Source organism: Orcinus orca, chromosome 8 (genome assembly GCF_937001465.1).
Source record: "Orcinus orca chromosome 8, mOrcOrc1.1, whole genome shotgun sequence".
NCBI classification, from domain to species: Eukaryota; Metazoa; Chordata; class Mammalia; order Artiodactyla; family Delphinidae; genus Orcinus; species Orcinus orca.
Genome location: NC_064566.1, coordinates 54856355 through 54876710, shown reverse-complemented (window position 1 = coordinate 54876710; position 20356 = coordinate 54856355). Strand labels below are relative to the sequence as shown.

Here is a 20356-nt window from a genome sequence, read left to right as displayed (position 1 = left end):
TTCTGGATTTGGCTGACTGCTTCTACATGGTGTCATTTAACTTTTTCCTCTATCCCTTGCATTTCCTTCAAACTGGTAGCTACATTTAAATGTTTAATTAAGTTTAGTTTCTTTCTTTTCTATTTTTTTTAAGGCAAAATACTTCATAAGTGTCACTGTGTACTTAAGGCATATAATGTACAGTTCTACTTTTGGTAATACTAAGATTGATCAAGTGGTTTATAAATATACCATCAGGGCTTCCCTGGTGGTGCAGTGGTTGAGAGTCCGCCTGCCGATGCAGGGGACGCGGGTTCGTGCCCCGGTCCGGGAAGATCCCATATGCTGCGGAGCGGCTGGGCCCGTGAGCCATGGCCGCTGAGCCTGCGCGTCCGGAGCCTGTGCTCCACAATGGGAGAGGCCACAACAGTGAGAGGTCTGCGTACCGCAAAAAAAAAAAAAAGGAAGAAAAATATTTTTTATATATATATATATATATATATATACCATCAGTCTTCCACTTTTTAGTATCCATTATTTTCATAGCTCTATTAACTTATTAGGGGTTGAAAATTGGTGATTTTCTGAATCCCTCATTCCTTTTCCTTTATCAGCTGAATTTCTTCTATAAAGAAGAATTTTCCCTTAGTAACAATTTGGTCACTCTAAAATTCAGTTTGTAAAGGAAATCCAGGATTTAATCGATATCCTTTATTAGTATTCAGAATGAGTTAGTGCCCCAGCAGCCTGTAATTATGACTAATTACCTTGTTACCATGATGAACTCATGGATTTTTATATCTTTGATATGTTTCAATACATTTAATCATTATTATTTCTGATATGCTATTTATTATTTCTATGTTAGGTCAGTGAGAGCCCCTTTTCATTGATTCCTTTAAGCCTTTATTGGATTTTGTTAGTGTGATAAAGTTTAACTTTACGAGAAGAGAGAGCTCACCTCTGGATACTGATCCACTTGTGTTTTCAGACCTGCAACACTGAGAAATAACCCTAGACTATGGTGGATTCATCAAGGTGACCCTCAATAGAGACCAGTCATCTAGCCTCCCTTGCTTACAGTTAATCACTCAATAAATGTTTTTTTTTTGAGGACCTACTCAGTGTAACATACCCTGTTAGCTTTGGTGAAATAACAGTGAAGATGTAGTCCTTGATTTTACCTACCTTACAAGAGGGAACAAAAGAGAGAAGAAAAACTAAAATATAGTGTAAAACTACTGTGGTTAAAAGAGGACACTACTCTGTAGGAGCACAGGGAAGGGCCTCCTACTCAGACTTAAGGGAAGGCTCCTTGGAAAAAGAGTCATTCTACTGATCCCTTTAGGATAAGTAGGAGCTAGAAGGTCAAGAGAAAGGAAAGAGAGACAGAGCCAGTGCAGTTTGTAAAATCCCAGAGAGAAAGCCCAGGGTGGTCAGGGTACTCTAGGCTGGGGTGTGAAAAGGGAAGTAGCAAGACATCAAGGTTAAATGAGATAATGCTATACTGGTTAAGTACTAAAAAGTACTTAGTACATGGCCAGCACATAGTTAGTGCTTAATAAAGGCTAATATATAAAAATGGAGTTCAAGCAGATGAAAGTTATATAATGATGAATTTTGCACTGAGGCCTCACATAAGATAAAGAGAAATGAAGGTGGAAGAAAACCTCACCAAAATTTAGAATTACGTTACAGTGGCATCTGTAAACAGAGAGGGAGATGGGATGTTTAAGAGATTGTAAAGGCAATTCCTTCAGCTTGATGTTATCAGGGACAGAAACTTTAAAACTCTGAATGTTAGGGAAGAGATCTGAGTCATTACATTAAAAAAACTATTTTGTAACTATATCAAGCTTACAGAAAAGTTGCAAGTGTATACAAAGAACTGTTTTTTCCTGAACCATTTGAAAGCAAGTTGCTGATGTTATTATGATGTCCCATTAACCTAAATATTTTAATGTTTATTTCCTCAAACAACATACTCCTATGTAACCGCAATAAGATCAACTAAATCAGAAAATTAACATTGTTTACATTTCTACCATCTATCCCTCAGGCTCCATTCAAGTTTGGCCAATAGTCCCAGCACTGTCCTTTATAGTAAAAGGATTCAGTTCAGAATCATGCATTGCATTTACTCATTATGTCTCATTAATCTCCTTCAGTCTGGAAAAGTTCCTCAGTCCCTCCTTGACTTGCAGACCTTGACAGTTTTGAGGATTACAGGTCAGTTATTTTGTAGCACCTCTCTGAATTTGGGTTGGTCTGATGTTGCCTAGATGTTAGTTTCAGGTTATGTATCTTTGACAGGAATACCACAGAAATGATGGGATGCTCTTCACATTGTATCCTATCAGATGACATGATTTCAGTTTGTCCTATTACTGATGTTAATTACTTTTGAGCTCCTGATGAAGGTATTGTCTGCCAGGTTTCTATACTGTAAAGTTGCTCTTTTCCCATTGTGTGGAGGGAAGGTTCATCAAACTTTACATTTATTTGAACAAAAAAAGTATTGATAACTTATAAACAGCTGAAGTGCTCAGGTCCTGTGAGCTGGTATCATGGGGGTGGGAGAGGTGAGTATCTCTATTTTCATATTTCTCTAATAGAAGAAAAGAAAAGCAATGTTTCTGTAACTTCTTAGAATTCAATACGACAATCTCCAATAATTAATAAATACGAATTTTGTTGTTGATGTGGAATTATTTTAGAACTTTGTTTTTGTGAATTTCAGTGAAAATAAAACAGATATCTGAGGAAAAAATGAGACAGCCTCAGATTTAAAAAATAAAATTAGCTTCCCTATTTTCAGTAAAATAGAGACTGGGAGCAGGGAAATCTTTTCATCTCAGTCCATCATGGCAGCAGAAAATCAGGGCTTGTTAATGTTGATGTTGTACAACCTATCTTCAATGTTGGGAACTGACATCTATAGTCTCAGGACACCTATGGACTGATTCTCTGATCATCCTAGAGAATATGAAAGGGATTAGGAGATAGCACAAGCACAGTCACTGCAGTCTGTCTGAGAAACACTGGTTCTGCATATATGCCTTTTTTAAAAAAATAAATAAATGATAGAAATCAAAAAAGAAAAGAAAAAAAACCCACAATGTTTCTGAATGGAAAGAACTCTGAAATTGGAATCAGGTTGAGTACTAGGTGCAGTTCTGCCACTGTATAAATCTGCTAAGACTGACATTACAAAATACCATAGACAGGGTGGCGTAAACAACTGATGTCTATTTTCTTACAATTCTGGAAACTGAAAGTCCAAGATTGTGGTGCCAGAGTTCGTTTCTGGTGAGATCTCTCTTCCTGGCTTGTAGACGGTAGCCTTCTCACTCTGTCCTCATGTGGCTTTCCTCTGTGTTCTCACAGAAAGAGAGAGATCTTTGGTGTCTTCTGCTCTTCCTAAAAGGACAGCAGTCCTATCAGATTAGAGGTCCAGCCTTTTGACCTCATTTAACCTTCACTACCTCCCTAAAGGTCCTATCTCCAAATATAGTCACACTGTGGGTTAGGGCTTCAACATATGAATTTGGGGGGAGGGAACACAATTTGGTCTATAACAGCCACTAAGGAATGACTACTGCTTTGTGCTTCCATTTTCTCCATCAGGGGTCCCAGCTGGAGCCTATGCTATATCTCCTTAGGATTCAAGCATTGCTGGAGGACTGGTGGAGCAGGACTTCAGGACTCTATTTATATATAGCTCCTAGAGTATCTTAGGAAAGAAGCCATGCTAAGAGAGAGCTGAGTCCCCAAGCCTGGTTCAAGGATGAGAGCCACTGTCAGAAAGGAGAAGAAATGGTGAAAGCATCATGGTCTCTGTCATTTAGATCAGCCTCCAGCTCAGCCTCCATGGATTCATGCTTCTGTCATAAGGTAAAAGGGCTGCAATTGAAAAAAAAAAAAATTCAAACTAAAGGGAAACACCCATTCAGTGGAATACTATTCACTGAGAAAAAGGGATGAGGTATTCACAATAGCCAAAAAGTGGAAGCAACCCAAATGTCCATTGACAGATGAATGGATAAGCAAAATGTGGTATAAACATACAATGGAATATTATTCAGCCTTAAAAAGGGAGGGACTTCTGACATATACTACAAGTTGGATGAACCTTGAGGACATTATGTTAAGTGGAATACGTTAGTCACAAAAAGACAAATACTGTAAGATTCTACTTATATGAGGGACCTAGAGTAGTCAAATTCATAGAGACAGAAAGCAGAATGGTGGTTGCCAGGGACTGGGGAAGGAGGAATGGGGAGTTATTATTTAATGGGCATAGAGTTTTAGTTTTGCAAGATAATAAGAGTTCTGGAGATGGATGATGAATTGCACAACGATATGAATATATTTAATACCACTAAGTGTACTTAAAAATAGTTAAGATGGTAAATTTTATGTTATGTGTATTTTACTACAATTAAAACAAAAAAAATTTTTTTAAAGAAATAAGCTAGCAAGCTAAGCAAAAACATGGATGAATCTTGAATGTATATTGCTAAATGAAAGAATCAGGTCTGAAAGGCTACAAACTATATGATTCTATTAATAGAACATTCTAGATAAGGCAAAACTATAGAGCCATAAAATACATTAGCAGAGATCAGTAGGGATTCATTGGGGAGGAGGATTGAATAGGTAAAGCACAGAGGATATTTTACAGTGGTGAAACCATTTTGTATAATACCGTAATGATGTGGATATATGATACCATGCATATACCCATAGAACCTTAATATATGCAAAATTTTTAAATAATTTAGGAGATTGGAGGATCCCAAGATGGAATAAAGGATGGGACAAAATAATCTAACTATATTATAAATCTATGAAACATGAGACTTCCCTGATGGCACAGTGGTTAAGAATCCGCCTGCCAATGCAGGGGACATGGGTTTGAGCCTTGGTCCAGGAAGATCCCACAAGCTACGGAGCAGCTAAGCCCATGCGCCACAACTAATGAGCCTGAGCTCTAGAGCTCATGAGCCACAACTGCTGAGCCCATGCACCACAGCTAGTGAAGCCCGTGTGCCTAGAGCCCGTGCTCCGCAACAAGAGAAGCCACTGCAATAAGAAGCTCACGCACCACAACGAAGAGTAGCCCCCGCTCGCCACAACTAGAGAAAGCTCACACACAGCAACAAAGACCCAATGCAGCCAAAAATAAATAAATAAATTTATTTAAAATAAATCATTCAATCAATCTATGAAACAGTCTCACTGACAGGGGTGGGAGAAAAGGTACTGACCCAAGTAACTTTGGAAATGAGTGGAGTCTGTAAAATTAAATGCCAAAGGAACTGTACATCAGCACTGTACTCTAGTTGAAAAAGTTATGTACCCATGGGGTATAAGTTAACAAATCTGAATTCAATATATATGTATACTGGAACTGAATAATTAAGTAAATGGATGGCACATTGTGGGAGCCAGGTTTCTCACTGTTGGAGTGGGAGTTTACAGATAATCAAGGGGAAGAGGCTAGAAAGCTCCATATGGTAATGAATTACAGTTGGAGATATCAGTATGAACTTGTGTAGCTTAATATAGATACAGATGTTACATACAGAAATATTTATAGTTATGTGTGTATATATATGGGTTAGCATACACACGTACATTTCCTTACGTTGTCAGCTGGGAGGGCCTAGAAGGAAGAACACCCCAATAGCAATGAGTGCACCTACTGCCCAGATCTTGGTTTCTAATACCATTCTCCCATAAAAGGAACCAGGGCTCCTTGGAGAAACGGCAGATTCAAGGACTGGGGCAGGGAATATACAGGAGCATCTGTAATGCCAGAACATCTTTTAGTGCCAGAAAGTAAAAGTTCTAAAACAAAATAAAAAAGATGGAGTTATGTCAAAGGGACATGGTAGCCAACTGAAAGAGCTGACCAAAGTGACCATTTAAGCAATACAATAAATAAAGTAGTATTGGATTATACCCAAAGTATACATTAATTATCCACAAAGCCATACTGTTATACATAAATAATTGAATAAATAAATAAATGGGAGGGAATATAAACATCTCCAGTGTAGAAGAATTCCAAATAATTTATGCAGATACTCTGCCTTCAAGGAGGCTGGGCATAGCTCCTCACTGGTTAAGTGTGGGTTGTGCATATTGACTTCCTTTCAAAGAGACTAGTCTGGAAGAGGGGGAGAGGGGAAGACTGAAAAGAGTAACTTTGCAAAAAAAAAAAAAAAGAGTAACTTTGCAATGGAGAAACCTGACAAACACTACCTCAGCCAGATGATCAAGGTTAACCTCAACAGTGATGTCATGTTGATAGTATGTACCGTTGATATGAGGTAATGAGAATGGTACTTTACTTCTGTGGCTTCCTTCCCAAAACATGTAACCCCAATCTAATCATGAGAAAAACATAAGGCAAATTCCAGTTGAGGGATATTCTGCAAAATACTTGACCAGTATTCCTCAAAACTGTCAAGGTCGTAAAAAAGAAGGGGAGTCTGAGAAACTGTCATAGCCAAGAGGAGCCTAAGGAGATATGATGACTAAATGTAATGTATCTTGGAAGGGATCCTGGGACAGCTAAAGGACATCAGGTAAAAATTAATGAAATATGAGTAAAATATGGATTTAGCTAATAATAACATTAATATTGGTTCATTAATTATGACAAATGTTCCATATTAATGTAAGATGTTAATAATAGAGAAAATTGGGTATAGGGTATACAGGAACTCTCTGTACTGTATTTGTAATTTTTCTGTCACTTTTTTTGTTTTTTAAAGTCTGTGTTTTAAGTAAAAAGTTTATTAAAAATAATAAATAATATATCATACACACAAAATAGAAGTTGCTCTTAATTTTTTTAAGTGGTATTGGAACACCAGGAAGTTTCAGCAGAGCTTGGAGTTGGCGCTGGTGGTTTTGGCAATGTTAAGAGAAGGTGAAGTCCTCAGCAACGGTTTAGAAAGAAAAGGCCTCAAGTAGGACCTTAATAGCCTTGGGGCAGGCACAAGTGGGCAGGTACCAGAGGTCCATCCGCCCTTTGAGCCTCAATAGAAACAGTGGGGTTTCTGCAGAGAGCAAGAGCTAGAGCAAGCTGGAAAAAAAATGGTGAAGACAGGAGCTCTGCAGGTGAACTTGGGGCTTCACAGAACAATTTGAGAGAAAATAAGGAAGTTTGGCTTTCCTGCAGAATGAATGGAAGCAGAGCCAAAGAACCACTGTTTTGTAGCTGTTGTTGCAGCCCTTTATTTACTGTGAAGAATGCTGTTGCCTGAAAAACAGGGGGTCTACAAAATAAGGGTACTTATTGCTATCTATAAATCTCTTTAAAATCTGTTCAATATAAAATGCAAAAATCTATAAAATACACACACACAGTAAATGCAACTTAATGACCTGAGTCAAAGAGTGTATTTTTTTATATAAAGCTTAAAAACTAACATAATACACAGATACCAGAAATCCCTTTTATTATACTTAATCTGTTAGAAATATAAACCTCAACCAACTGGTTTTTCAACTTCCTTTTGTCTCTAATGATGGGACAGGTGGTTTGAACATATGCCTAAATTTCTAGTATTGGATTTAACTGGACAAGCCTGATTCTTGCCAGGATTATAAACTCTTTGAGTTCTGGTTATGGGAGCTACCTCTTCTGAATTTCACTCCACCTAACTTCCCATTCACTGTTCCCTTTCTGAGGTTCAACTAGCTATTTCATCTTCAATCAACTTCTCTTACAGTGTGCACTGTGACTGGCTCTTCCCTGTTAAAAGTGAGATTTGTGTTTTTCAGTAGGATTAATTCTTCCCTTATCTGTAGATGGTGAATAATCTAACTGGATCTATCAAGACACCCTCTACCCCAGAACAAGTCTTGCTCAATGAAGATTATGGACAGAATGACTAATTAATAGGCTCTTACCACCATGGAGTCTTCATTCATTCAATAAGTATTTATTGAGAATCAGTTAGGTGCCAGCCAGTCTGCTAGCAATGAGTAGATACTATCCCATTACTCTTGGTGTTTGGCTATTGAGAAAGAGAGGATAATACTACAGAATGATTAAATATTATGCATATTAAGTTAGGGGAATATTGTGCTGTCATTCCTAAGACTATGATTTTTAATCTTTATTTTGAGGGAGTCATAGACCCCTTGAATCTTGTCAATCTTGCCCCAGAAAACAAATACATCCCCAAAACTTAGCAATAATTTCAAGTTGTTCATGGATCCTTTGAAGCCCTTTCATGAATTCTGGGTTTAGAATTCCCACCCTAAATGATAAATGCCAAGATAAATTCATATCTTGGAATGTCTGAAGAAGCAGACATTCCAAGATATCTGGAGGGGAAGGTAGACTAAGTGCTTAGGAGTGGCAGCAGCAAGAATGAAAAGTGAGTTTCTATAGCTTTATCTTACATGTGTTATCATCAGTTAACATACGTAATAATTAATGTTTCCAGGAATAATCCACTACTGAGGACCCAATGCCCCACAAAGTGAACCTTGGCCTCCCACAGAAGAACGCTTTAAGGAGCTACCAACTCATTTACCTTTGCTCTAGTGCAGCACCCATATTATGGGTGGTAAGAGGTACTATAAAACTAAGTAGGGTAAAGGGGATGGAAACTGGGGTTTTGTGTGTTTGTGCTATTTTATATAGTTATACAGAATGTCAAGGAAGTTGTCTCTGATAAGGTGATATTTGAGCAGGAATTTATAGAAGTGGGGGATTAAACCATGTGTGAATGTCCAGGACAGCCTTTCAGCCAAATGGAGCAGCAAATGGAAGGAGGCCAGTGAGCAGAGCAGAGTGAGTAATGAGAGAGGGAGCGTGGCCTGAGTGAGGTCAGGAGGGAGTTGAGGTGTGTGTGTCAGGTCTCTCAGGGTTGGATTGAAAGAGTCAGAGGTAAGGGACAAGCAGAATCTGAGGGTACCAGACTCAGGATCATAAAATGCTGTTAGTAATGGGAAAACTTCTCAGTGAAATCCAGTGGGGGATGTTTTGGGATGATTAGCTGGATAATATAGAGAGGCTTACCAACCCGGACCTTACCCAAGTAGGGGTTAACTAATGGACACTGTTCTGTGTGTGTGATGGGGGAGGGGATAGGGTGGAGTCAGAAACAGAAAGAACAATGGAGAAAATACTTAGGAAAGTGAATAGAAAACAGAAGACTAGGATATCTTAAGTGGGAAGAGCTTAGAAATCAAGGAAAGGAAGAAGGATTAGGAAAGAGGGGGAGGGAGTAAGGAACTAATATTTGTCACATGGCCACAATTTGCCAGGATCTTTACATTTATATTTTAATTTTGTTTTAAAGCAGTACTACAAGATGAGTGTTATTGTCCCCATCTTGCAGATAAGAAAATTTCAAGCCCAGAAAAGTTGAGTAACTTGATAAAGGTGATATGCTACTAGTAAATAGTAGGAGAGGATAACTTTATTATTTTGTCTTCAGTTCTTATTATTTTCTTATGTTGCTGTGTTGATTCATTCCTAATATTATATTTGGAGAAACAAAATGATGTTACAGGTAGGAAGACAACAGAAGGATGGCAAAGTGGCCGGCATGGTTAGAATTTTGTCCTGGGCAATCAATCCTCAGTGTTGGACTGCACACCTGGCCTTATAAAAAAGGCCACAAGGTGTCAGCGTCTTACTCGTTGGTTTGGGGGCCTCTCCTGCTCCTGTGGCCAACTGTTTCAGTATAAAAATATTGAATAAAAAGTAATGTATCACTTATAGATGATATTTAGAAACTGACCTATCTTAACCAGAAATACTTGTTGAGAAATAGTCTAAAAGTTCCTAGGTTCCCAGAAATACATCCATTGATAGGCATTGGGATCTTGACATTTGCCTCCAAGTGAGCAGGATAAAAGAAACCATTTCCAGTGATGTGTGGGGTTATGCGACATGGTAGAATGTAGTGGTCAAGTTTCCACTGGGTCGTCAGAGAGATCTGTGTTAAAATGTTATCTCCCACCTTTAGCTACATGGTATTGTGCAATTTCTTCATCGGTAAATTCCCTACCTCTTAAGTTCATTGTGAATATTAAATAGCACATAAAGAGCTCTTGGTAAAGTGCCTGACACTTACCACTCAATAAATAGTAGGCATTGTATAATATCTATCTATCTCGCTATCTAGCTAGCTATCTACCTACCTATTGCAGAACTAGCATTACCCTAATACAGTCATAGCTAATGGCTATAATACATTTATCTATGATTGCACATAATTTTTAAAAATATTTTTTCTTCTAGTTTTATTGGGATATAATTGACATATAGCACTGTATAAGTTTAAGGTGTACAGCACAATGATTTGACTTCCATACATCATGAAATGATTGCCACAATAAATTTAGTGAGCATCCATCATCTCATAGGAATACAAAATAAAAGAAAAAAAAGTTTTTTTCCCTTATGATGAGAATGTTACGGAGCCAAACTCAGGTCTGCTCACCCATGTGCAGTAAAGCCAATCTCCAATCTATTGACACCGGGTTGTGGTGAAGGAAAGTGCAGCTTTATTGTAAAGGTGCTAATACAAGGAGGACAGGTGGCTTGAGCTCAAAAAACCCCAAACTCCCTGAAGGGTTTCAGCAAAGCATTTTTAAGGGCCAGGTGAGGGAAGGGTGTCCTAGAGTATGCGATCAGCTCCTGCACAATTCTGATTGGATGATGGTGAGGTAACAGGGTGGTGGCACAGGGGTTAACATTATCAATCCTTAGGCCTGAGGGCTATGTGCTCATGGTCATCAAGTAGTTGACACCTTCCATTTGGTGGGGGGTTTTCACATCTGTGAAACAACTCAGGAAACATGCATCAGATACTGTTATCTAGGTACTTCTGAGAGGAGCTAAAGCAGAGGATATGGGGGAGGGCTCTGCCCCCAGCAAGGCTCCACAGGGTCCTGCTTGGTTACAAGTCTTAGGATTTACTCTCTTAACAACTTTCATACATAATATACAGCAGTGTTCATTATATTAATCGTGTTGTACATTACATATCTAGAAATTATCTTATAACTGGAAGCTTGTACCTTTTGACCACTTTCATCTAGTTCCCCCTCCTCACATCCCCACCTCTGGTAACCACAAATCTGATCTCTTTTTCTAAGAGTTTGTTTGTTTGCTTTTGAAGTATAATTGACCTACACCACTATGTTAGTTCCTGGCACACATGTAGTGATTTGCTATTTCTATACATTACAAAATGATCACCACAATAAGTGTAGTTACAATCTCTCACCATACAAAGATATCACATAATTATCAATCATATCCCCCCCCCCACTGTACATTTCATCCCTGTGACTCATTCTTTTTGTAACTGGAAGTTTGTACCTCTTAATCTCCTCCCTACCTCCCTCCCCTCTGGCAACTGCCTGTTTCTTTGTATCTATGAGTCTGTTTCTGTTTTGTTATGTTTGTTCATTTGTTTTGGTTTTTAGATTCCACATACAAATAAAATCATACAGTGTTTGTCTTTTCCTGACTTATCTCACTTAGCATAATACCCTCTAGATCCATCCAAGTTGTCCCATATGGTAAGATTTCTCTTTTTAACGGCTGAGTAGTATCCCATTGTATATATATTCCACATCTTCTTTATTCATTCATCCATCATCAGGCACTCAGTTTGCTTTCATACTTGGCTTTTGTAAATAGTGCAGCAATGAACATACGAGTACATATATCTTTTCAAATTAGTGTTTTCATATTCTTTGGATAAATACCGAGAAATGGGATTGCTGGATGGTATCATAGTTCTATTTTCAATTTTTTGAGGAACCTCCATACTGTTTTACGTAGTGGGTACACCAGTTTACATTCCCACCAACAGTGCACAGGGTTCCCTTTTCTTCACATCCTCACTAACACTTATTTGTTGTCTCTTTGATAACAGATATTGCCATTCTGACAGGTGTGAGGTGATATTTCATTGTGTGTGTTTTCTTTCTTTTTAATTATTTTTGGCTGCATTGGGTCTTAGTTATAGCAGTTAGGATCTTTGTTGAGGCATGAGGGATCTTTTCACTGCGGTGCGCAGGCTCTTCTTTGCAGCATGTAGGCTTCTCTCTAGTTGTGGAGCACAGGCTCCTGGGTGCGTGGGCTCTGTAGTTTGTGGCATGCAGGCTCTCTAGTTGAGGCTTGCGAGCTCAGTAGTTGTGGTGCTTGGGCTTAGTTGCCCTGCAGCATGTGGGACCCTGACCAGGGATCGAACCTGCGTCCCCTACATTGTAAGGCGGATTCTTTACCACTGGACCACCAGGGAAGTCTCTCACTGTGGTTTTGATTTGCATTTCCCTGATGATTTGTGATGTTGAGTATCGTTTTACCTGTTGGCCATTTGTATGTCTTCTTTGGCAATATGTCTGTTCAGGTCCTCTACCCATTTTTAAAATCAGGGTTTTTTTGTTTTTGGTACGCGGTCCTCTCACTGTTGTGGCCTCTCCCGTTGCGGAGCACAGGCTGTGGATGCGCAGGCTCAGCAGCCATGGCTCATGGGCCCAGCCGCTCCGCGGCATGTGGGATCTTCCCGGACAGGGCACGAACCCGTGTACCCTGCATCGGCAGGCGGACTCTCAACCACTGCGCCACCAGGGAAGCCCAGGTGTTTTTTTTTTTTTTTTTGATGTTGAGTTATATGAGTTATTTGTATATTTTGGATATTAACCACTTATCAGATGTATCATTTGCAAATATCTTCTTCTATTCAGTAGTCTGCCTTTGGTTTTACTGATAGTTTCCTTTGCGGTGAAAAGATTTTAATGTAGTCCTATTTATTAATTTTTTTCTCTTATTTCCCTTCCATGAGGAGGCATATCTAAAAAAATATTTCTAAGATCGATATCAAAGATCATACTGCCTGTTTTCTTCTAGGAGTTTTATGGCTTCAGCTCTTACATTTTCGGTTTCTAATCCATTTTGAGTTTATTTTCGTATATGGTGTGAGAAAGTAGCACAATTTAATTCTTTTGCAGATAGCTGTTTTCTGAATACCATTTATTGAAGAGGCTGTCTTTTCCCCATTGTATATTCTTGCCTCCTTTGTTGTAGATCAATTGCCCATATAAGTGTGGGTTTACTTCTGGACTGTCTCTTCTGTTCTATTGATCTAGGTGTTTTTGTGCCAGTACCATAATGTTTTGATTACTGTAGCTTTGTAGTATAGTTTGAAATCAGGATGTGTGATACCTCCAGCTTTGTTCTTCTTTCTCAAGATTGTTTTAGCTATTTATAGTCTTTTTTGTTTCCATACAAATTTTAGAACTATTTGTTCTAGTTCTGTGAAAAATGTTATTGGTATTTTGTTATGGATTGCATTGATTCTGTGGATTGTTTGGGGGAGTATGGCAATTTTAACAATATTAATTCTTCCAATCTGTGAGCACAGTATATCTTTCCATTTGTTTGTCATCTTCAATTTCTTTTTATTTTCTTCCTGTTTTATTGAGATATAATGGACTTACAGCACTGTATAAGTTTAAGGTGTACAGCATAATGATATGATTTACATACATCATGAAATGATTACCACAGTGAGTTTAGTGAACATCCATCATCTCATATAGATACAAAATAAAAGAAAAAGAGAAAAATATTTTTTCTTTGTGATGAGAACTCTTTTGTTCTCATCTTTTGTGACATCTTTGTGATGAGAACTCTTTTGTTCTCAAATAAACAAACACATTTGTTTATTTTTTGTTACTCTCTTAGCAACTTTCATACATAACATACAGCAGTGTTAATTATATTTATCATGTTGTACATTACATCCCTAGTACATATTTATCTTATAACTGGAAGTTTGGTCCTTTTGACTACCTTCATCCAAGTCCCCTCTCCCCAACCCCCACTTCTGGTTACCACAAATCTGATCTCTTTTTCTATAAGTTTATTTGGTTTTTTTGAAGTATAATTGAACTACAACACTATGTTAGTTCCTGGCATACAATATAGTGATTCAATATTTCTATCAATTTAATTAATTACGTAATTAATTTATTTATTTACTTACTTACTTATTGCCTGCATTGGGTGTTCGTTGCTGCGTGCAGGCTTTCTTTAGTTGCAGCGAGCAGGGGCTACTCTTCGTTGCAGTGTGCGACCTTATTATTGCGGTGGCTTCTCTTGTTGTGGAGCAGGGGTTCTAGGCACATGGGCTTCAGTAGTTGCAGCACATGGGCTCTAGGGCATGCAGGCTTCAGTAGTTGTGGCTCGCAGGCTCTAGAGCACAGACTCAGTAGTTGAGGTGCACAGGCTTAGTTGCCCTGTGACATGTGGGATCTGCCTGGACCAGGGATTGAACCCATGTCCCCTACATTGACAGGCAGATTCTTAACCACTGCACCACCAGGGAACTCGCTCTCTCCATTTTAAAACTATCACCAAGGAGTCTAGTTATGATCTGTCACCATTCAAGGATATTACATAATTATTGACTATATTCCCCAGGCTTTACATTTCATACCTCTGACTAATTTATTTTGTAACTGGAAGCTGTACCTCTTAATCTCCCTCACCTATTTCTGTCCTCTCCCTCTCCTCTTCCCTCTGGCAACCACCTGTTCGTCCTCTGTATCGATTAGTATGTTTCTGTTTTGTTCTGTTTTGTTTTTTAGATTCCACATATAAGTGAAAGCATAGAGTATTTGTCTTTCTTTTTTTTAAATTAAAAAAAAATTATTTTTGGCTGCATTGGGTCTTCGTTGCTGCATGTGGGCTTTCTCTAGTTGCAGCGAGCGGGAGCTACTCTTTGTTGTGGTGCGTGGGCTTCTCATTGTGGTCACTTCTCGTTGCGGAACATGGGCTCTAGGCGCGCGGGCTTCAGTAGTTGCAGCACGCAGTCTCAGTAGCTGTGGCTTGTGGGCTCTAGAGTGCAGGCTTAGTAGTTGTGGCACACGGGCTTAGTTGCTCTGCGGCATGTCAGATCTTCCTGGACCAGGGATTGAACCTATGTCCACTGCATTGGCAGGCGGATTCTTAACCACTGCGCCACAAGGGAAGTCCAATATTTGTCTTTCTCTGACTTACTTCACTTAGCCTCTAGGTCCATCCATGTTGTCACAGATGGTAAGATTTCATTCTTTTTTATGGCTGAGTAATATTCCATTGTATCTTTATCCATTCATCTACTGATGGGCACTTAGGTTTGCTTCCATATCTTGGCTATTGTAAATAATGCTGCAATGAACATATGGGAGCATATATCTTTTCAGGTTAGTGTTTTCATTTTCTTCAGATATACACCCAGAAGTGGAATTGCTGGATTATATGGTACTTCTATTTTTAATATTTTAAGGAACTCCATAATGTTTCCCATAGAGGCTGTACCAATTTACATTCCCATCAACAGTGCACAAGTGTTCCCTTTTCTCTACATCCTCACCAACACTTGTTATTTGTTGTCTTTTTGATAACAGATATTGCCATTCTGACAGGTGTAAGGTGATATTTTATTGTGGTTTTGATTTGCAATTCCCTGATGATTTGTGATGTTCTAATGTGCCTGTTGGCCATCTTTATGTCTTCTTTGGAAAAATTCCTATTCAAGTTCTCTGCCCATTTTTTAAGCAGGTTGTTTGTTTTTTAGATATTGAGTTGTATGAGTTTTTTGCATATTTTGGATATTAACCTCTTATCAGATAAATCATTTGCAAATATCTTCTCCCATTCAGTAGGCTGCTTTTTGTTTTGTTTATAGTTTCCTTTGTTGCGCAAAAGCTTTTCAGTTTGATGTATTCACATTTGTTTATTTTTTGTTTCCTTTACCTGAAGAGACATATCCAAAAAGATATTACTAAGACTGATGTCACAGAGCATACCTCCTATGTTTTCTTCTAGAAGTTTTATGGTTTCGGGTCTTACATTTATGTCTTTAATCCATTTTGAATTATTTTTGTGCATGGGGTGAGAAAGTAGGGACTGCATCAAATTTTAAAACTTCTTTAAGGTAAAGGGAACAATCACAAGAGTGAAAAGGCAATCTATGGAATGTGAAAATATTTGCAAGCCATTTATCTGATAAGCGGTTATATCCCAAATGCACAAGAAACTCCTACAACTTGGTAGCAGAAAAACAAATAATCTGATTGAAAAATGGGACAAGACTTAAAAAATATATTTCTCCAAAGAAGATATATATATGGCCACCAGGTATATGAAAAGCTGCTCAGCATCACTAACCATCAGGGAAATGCAAATCAAAACCACAATAAGATACCACCTCACACCTGTTAAGATGGCTATTGAAAAACAAACAAAAGATTACGGGACTTCCCTGGCCGCCCAGTGGTTGAGACTCTGCACTTCCAATGCAGGAGATGCAGGTTTGATCCCTGGTTGGGGAACTAAGATTCCACATGCCACATAGTATGCCCAAAAACTTAAAAAAAGAAAACAAAAACACAAAAGATTAGTGTTTGTGAGGATGTGGAGAAACCGAAACCCTTGTACACTGTTGCTGGGAATTTAAATGATTCAGCTACTATGGAAAATAGTTTGGAGATTCCTCAAAAAATTAAAAATAAAACTACCATATTATCCAGCAATTCCACTTCTGGGTATATATCCAGAAGAATTAAAATCAAGATTTCGAGGAGATGTTAGCACTCTCATATTCGTTGAAGCATTATTCACAGTAGCCAAGATATGAAAACAACCTATATGTTCATCAACAGGTGAATGGACAATGAAAATGTGGTGTATACATAGAATGGAGTATTATTCAGCGTTAAAAAGATGGAAAGCCTACCATTTATGACAACATGGATGAACCTGGAGGATATTATTCTAAGTGAAATAAACCAGCGTTATAAGGACAAATACTGTATGATTCCCCTTATATGAGGTAGCTAGAATAGTCAAACTCATAGAAGCAGTGAATAGAATGGTGGTTGCCAGGGGCTGGGAGAAGGGGAAAATGAGGAGTTGTTCAATGAGTAAAAGTTTCAGTTATGCTAGATGAATAACTTCTAGTGACCTATTGTACAACATAGTACCCACAGTTAACAGCACAGTGTTGCGCATTTTAAAATGTTAAGAGGGTAGATCTCATGTTAAGCATTCTTACCACACACACACAAAATAATGGGACACAAGGAAACTTTTGGAGGTCATGGACATGTTTATTACCTTTATTCTGGTGGTGATATCATGGTGTGTACATATGTCCAAACTCATCAAATTGAATACATCAAATATGTACTTTTTTTGGTATATCAATTATACTTCAATAAAGCTGTTGTTTTTTCTTTTTTTAAAGTCTGCTGTCTGGAGTCCCAGCCCCAGAAGTTCTGACTTAGCTGGTCTGGGGTACAGCATGGTCATTGGAATTTTTATAAGCTTTCTAGATGATTCTAATATGTAGCTAGGGAGATAAATACTTCTTTAGACTAATATCTCACTTTACAGATGGGAAAGAGAGGCTCAGAGAAAGTGAGAGTGACTTGTCTGGTGAAATGAGATCAAGAACTCAAACTGAGGTCTCCTGACTCCTAGTCCTGGGTTCTGTCTAGCACATAACGTGCCTCAGGCTCACTTCTTATGCTTCTACACAAACACTCTGTCCCGGTCAAATTGTCTCATGTTATATTCCCCGAACATACCAGGTCCATCCCTGTGTCAAATCCACAGCAGTACACGCTGCCATTGGAGTGCTTATTATGTGCCCAAACTGAGCAAACCAAATTACATGTGTTACCTCTAATCCATACATCAAGCTTTCAGGGAAAGCACGAGTATCCCCATCGTTAGAGGAGGAATCTGATGTCAGAGACTCTAAGAGACTAGTTGCAATACTGGCTAATGAGGAGAAGCAAGAATTTTTTTTTTTAAGATTTTTTGATGTGGACCATTTTTAAAGTCTTTATGGAATTTGTTACATAATTGCTTCTGTTTTATGTTTGGTTTTTTGGCTGTGAGGTATGTGGGATCTTAGCTCCCCGACCAGGGGTCGAACCTGCACCCCCTACATTAGAAGGCGAAGTCGTAACCACTGGACCACCAGGGAAGTCCTGGAGAAGCAAGAATTTAACGAAGTTCGGTTGGACCCCAAAGCCCAGGCTCTTGAGCTACACTCACTGCCATCTGTTCCTACCCTGCCTTACCTTCCTGAGTTATTTCTCCATTAGAACCAGCTCTAGTTTCAAACCCTCCCTGAAAGCCCTTCCACCCCATCTTTTTATTTACTCAATTTTCATGGCACTGATCACCCACATTAGCTGTTTGGGTGAGTCCACCTCACGTGGTAACTTATTTTGTCATGTATATGACCTGTTTCCTTCTCCTTGAGGCTGGGAAGGACAAGGACCTTCCTCTGACTATGTTTCTGTCCTGGTCCTGTAGCTGTGTCAAGATATGGTGCTATTGCAACATCATAATACTTAGTTTTTTCTGAGACTCCTCCCCTGGGAATATCTGGAGATGGGGAGAGCCTATAGGCCCAAATGAAGTTGAAAATTTGAACTAAGAAGGAATAGAGCTTTCCTCGGGCTCAGATTTGTAATAATATTTATAAGTAAGCCTCTAGGTGTCAGTAGAAAGCCTAGTTTTGATAGCGTGTCTCAAATGAAATCAAAATCTCAGGCTAGAAGGACTTTTTCTCATCTCAGTCATCAACCTAAAGCTAGAATTCCCTCTCCAACATAACAACAACCATAGCAACATTCCTTCCAGACCAGGGACTTGTGATGAGGAACCCACTGTTTCTGAGGCAGCCTCTTCAATGTTTGGACAGCTTTGTTAGAATGCTTTTCTTGATTTTGTGAAACTCTGCCTCCTTCTAGCTTTCACTACAAGGCAACTAAGTGAAAACAACACATGCACTGCATCTGGGCCTGGGCATGTGAGAGGCCTGGTGTGGCTGAGTCAGGCCTTCCACACAAGATTGATTACCCAAGGATGTTGGTGGCATCAGTGGGAGCCCCACTACTCTGGGCTATCCTGCCCATCAGCACCTCCCTTATGACCTAGCATTGTTGACCCTCAGAACACCAGGGAAGGAAGGAAGGAAGCAACACACCTCTGGCAGACTGCTGTCCTCTCAGACCCAGGGATGAAGAGGGTGACTCTTTACAGCAGAGTCCAAAGACCTGGAGAGTATGTGTCTTGCTCAGAGAAGCCTCCTTTTCACTTCTGTTCTTCCCAAGGGCTCCTGTCCAATAGCCAGATTGTTGCTTTGCCAAGCCCAATTTTTCTGCTCAAAAAATTAATAGGGACTGCCACTGTGTTTTCTGGTCCCAATTGTATTCTTTAATAATATATAGAATAAACACAGTATCTCTTTCTCTAGGAATCTCAAGATGGAAATTAAGCCATCCATCCCTCCATCCATCCATTTATCCAACTATCCAACCACTAAGCATATCTTTACTGGGAGCCTACCATGTGCCAGGCACTGAGTTTCCTAGTAAGCAGACAATAAGTGGTAAATGGTATTACTGTATTAATGACCTGATGATTAACTTAGTCAAAGGTAGGTCCAGTTTTTCTTTTTGCATTGTTAATATATTTTAATTTTTTTTTTTACATCATTATTGGAGTATAATTGCTTTACAATGGTGTGGTAGTTTCTGCTTTATAACAAAGTGAATCAGTTATACATATACATATGTTCCCATATCTCTTCCCTCTTGCGTCTCCCTCCCTCCCACCCTCCCTATCCCAACCCTCCAGGCGGTCACAAAGCACCGAGCTGATCCCCCTGTGCTATGCGGCTGCTTCCCACTGGCTATCTACCTTACGTTTGGTAGTGTATATATGTCCATGCCTCTCTCTCGCTTTGTCACAGCTTACCCTTCCCCCTCCCCATATCCTCAAGTCTATTCTCTAGTAAGTCTGTGTCTTTATTCCTGTCTTACCCCTAGGTTCTTCATGACATTTTTTTTTCTTAAATTCCATATATGTGTGTTAGCATACGGTATTTGTCTTTCTCTTTCTGACTTACTTCACTCTGTATGACAGACTCTATGCCTATCCACCTCATTACAAATAGCTCAATTTCGTTTCTTTTTATGGCTGAGTAATATTCCATTGTATATATGTGCCACATCTTCTTTATCCATTCATCTGATGATAGACACTTAGGTTGTTTCCATCTCTGGGCTATTGTAAATAGAGCTGCAATGAACATTTTGGTACATGACTCTTTTTGAATTATGGTTTTCTCAGGGTATATGCCCAGTAGTGGGATTGCTGGGTCATATGGTAGTTCTATTTGTTAGATCCACTTTTATATGGCAGATTTCTGGGAAGGGAATGGAGAGATAAGGGAATGAGCACATAGTGAACATGGACTGCCTACCAGGCAAGGTGTTAGGTGCTTGCTTTACTTGCCATATATTGTTTAAGTCT

The 20356-nt window shown here is 39.0% G+C and overlaps 1 long non-coding RNA gene across 4 annotated transcripts in view; it reads left to right on the top strand.

Annotated features, from left to right (window-relative positions):
• The first annotated feature begins 450 nt into the window (after window positions 1–450).
• LOC117196585 (uncharacterized) overlaps window positions 451–20356 on the top strand; it is a 90325-nt gene continuing 70419 nt past the window's right edge. For 2 of the 4 annotated variants that reach the window (XR_007478839.1, XR_007478838.1), the window contains exons 1-2: window positions 451–3873; window positions 8451–8580. This is a non-coding gene — a long non-coding RNA (uncharacterized LOC117196585). The remainder of the gene's footprint in view (window positions 3874–8450; window positions 8581–20356) is intronic. The other 2 variants (XR_004476833.2, XR_004476831.2) reach the window with 2 other exon arrangements.